The following is a 3,214-nucleotide window of genomic DNA, read 5'->3' as shown; positions in this document are numbered from 1 at the left end:
CCAGATCCACCGCACCTCGCCCCCTCGTTCCCCACGGCAACCGAGCGCCACCATGGCCTTGCCGCCGTAGTACTCGCGGCCACCGCGACCTCCACGCCCTTCCGACGCGTGCGCACGCTCCGCCTCCCTCGACTACGCCTCCACGTCAAGACGCAGGACGCCGAGCACCATCGAACGCTGCCCCAACCTCGTCTTCTTCCTCGGATCCCCGACGCATCTCCGACGAGCGCCGTCGACTCTCCGGCTACTAAACTCCCAAGGGCCATCTTGCGTGCCGCACGGTGAGCTTCTCCTCCCCCTGCTGCTCTTCGTTGGCCCCCTAGCGCTCTGTAGCCAGCCGCCGCCATTGCCGAGGCTCTGGTCGCCACGGCGTACCTCGCCGCCGTCGTCACGCACGCCCGAACTCGCCGTTGCACTCCTGGGGTTCCTAGGAGCCCAACGCGCCCGCACAATAGCCTTCCCGTGCCTACTAGCGCGTTTCTCGTCGGGGACCCGACCGCGCCGCCGCCTGCGCGCGTCGCCGGCGCCCTTCCGGTGACCAAATGGTCACGGGGCCGAGTCGTTTGTGCTCAGCGCGTCGCGCAGGTCCACCCTAGCCTTCCCTTTCACCCCGAAGCGCGCTGTGTCGCCATCTTCGTCCGCGCCCGAACTGCAGCCCGCCGCGCTCGTCGCTGGCGACCATTCCGGCCACCCACGCCGTCGTGCTCCCCTCCATCGGACGCGGCGCGAAGAGGCCGTTCCAGAGAGCCTGGCCGCGCCCGATTTGGTGCCCCGTAGCGCGGTTCCGGCCAACTCCGGCGAGGGGCCTCCTCTGTTGGGTCGCCGGAGTCGCTCTGGCACCGTCCGCCGACGTGGCTAGGCGGGCCCCACCCCTGGGTCGCTGCCTGTGGGCCTGGGGGCCCCAACTGGCCACGTTGACCAAGTCACCTTCGCTGACGTGGCAGCTACTGCCACTGACATGCGGGCCCCATCCCATAAAACAAATAAAAACAATTAGATAAACTGCTAATTAATTAAATAAATTAATTAAAACCTAATCTCTCACTGACTACTGGGCCCTACCTGCTAATTAACCCATTTAATTAGTTTCAAAACTCTGTTAATGCCCCTGACAATGACATGTGGGTCCCACTGGACCCACCTGTCTGGTTTGACTGGTCAACCGACCAGTTGACCTGCTGACATCACTCTGATGTCATGCTTGTGTCATCAGACACTGTTCTGGATAATGTTGGCTTTAGATAAATAATTAAAATTAGAAAATGATTTAAATCTTTAGAAAATCATATCTTTTAATCCGTAACTCGGATGAAAATACTTTCTACATGAAAGTTGCTCAGAACGACGTGACAAATCCGGTTACGCAGCCCGTTCATCTGCCACACACCGCTAGCATACCGAACACGCAACTTTCCCCCTCCGGCTCCTCTGCCCGAAAATGCGAAACACCGGGAATACTTTCTCGGATGTTTCCCCCCCTTCGTCGGTATCACCCACTACCGCGATTGGGCACACCTAGCATCGTTACTTGTCATGTCATGCATCGATATGCATTTGTTTGCATTGTATTCATTGTTTCTTCCCCCTGTTCTCTTCGGTAGACCACGAGACCGACGCTGCTGCTGCCCAGTACGACTACGGAGTTGAGGACCCCTCTCTCTTGCCAGAGCAACCAGGCAAGCCCCCCCCCTTGATCACCAGATATCGCCTATTCTCCTCGATACTGCTTGCATTAGAGTAGTGTAGCCTGTTACTGCTTTCCGTTGATCCTATTCTGATGCATAGCCTGACATTGTTGCTACATCTGTTGATACCTTACCTGCAATCCTAAATGCTTAGTATAGGATGCTAGTTTATCATCATTGGCCCTACATTCTTGTCAGTCTGCCTTGCTATACTATCGGGCCGTGATCACTTGGGAGGTGATCACGGGTATATACTATACATACATACATACTATACAGATGGTGACTAAAGTCGGGTCCGCTCGAAGAGTACCCGCGAGTGATTCACGGATTGGGGGCTGAAAGGACCTTTGTCCCGACGGCCCTCTGTGTGGATCTTTGTGGCGGAGCGACAGGGCAGGTTGAGACCGCCTAGGAGAGAGGTGGGCCTGGCCCTGTTCGGCGTTCGCGGATACTTAACACGCTTAACGAGATCTTGGTATTTGATCTGAGTTGGTTACGAGCCTATACGCACTAACCATCTACGCGGGAGTAGTTATGGGTATCCCGGCGTCGTGGTATCAGCCGAAGCCTTCGTGACGTCAGCAACTGAGCGGCGCGCGCCGGATTGGACTGGAACGCCACTAGGCTAGGTCTGCTTCCGGCCGCCCACGCAACGTGCAGGTGTGCTCAGGGCGATGGGCCCAGACCCCTGCGTGCTTAGGTTTAGACCGGCGTGCTGACCTCTCTGTTGTGCCTAGGTGGGGCTGCGACGTGTTGATCTTCCGCGGCTGGGCATGACCCAGGAAAGTGTGTCCGGCCAAATGGGATCAAGCGTGCTGGGTAAGTTGGTGCACCCCTGCAGGGAAGTTAATCTATTCGAATAGCCGTGATCTTCGGTAACAGGACGACTTGGAGTTGTACCTTGACCTTATGACAACTAGAACCGGATACTTAATAAAACACACCCTTCCAAGTGACAGATACAACCCGGTGATCGCTCTCTAACGGGGCGACGAGGAGAGGATTGCCGGGTAGGATTATGCTATGCGATGCTACTTGGAGATGCTACTTGGAGATGCTACTTGGAGATGCTACTTGGAGATGCTACTTGGAGATGCTACTTGGAGATGCTACTTGAAGATGCTACTTGGAGGACTTCAATCTACTCTCTTCTACATGCTGCAAGACGGAGGCTGCCAGAAGCGTAGTCTTCGACAGGATTAGCTATCCCCTTCTTATTCTGGCATTCTGCAGTTCAGTCCACTGATATGGCCCTTTACACATATACCCATGCATATGTAGTGTAGATCCTTGCTTGCGAGTACTTTGGATGAGTACTCACGGTTGCTTTCTCCCCCCTTTTTCCCCTTTCCTTTCTTTCTGGTTGTCGCAACCAGATGCTGGAGCCCAGGAGCCAGACGCCACCGTCGACGACGACCCCTACTACACTGGAGGTGCCTACTACTACGTGCAGCCCGCTGACGACGACCAGGAGTAGTTAGGAGGATCCCAGGCAGGAGGCCTGCGCCTCTTTCGATCTGTATCCC

This window comes from Triticum dicoccoides, chromosome 3B (genome assembly GCF_002162155.2).
Source record: "Triticum dicoccoides isolate Atlit2015 ecotype Zavitan chromosome 3B, WEW_v2.0, whole genome shotgun sequence".
Lineage (NCBI taxonomy): Eukaryota > Viridiplantae > Streptophyta > Magnoliopsida > Poales > Poaceae > Triticum > Triticum dicoccoides.
This window is presented reverse-complemented; position numbering follows the sequence as displayed.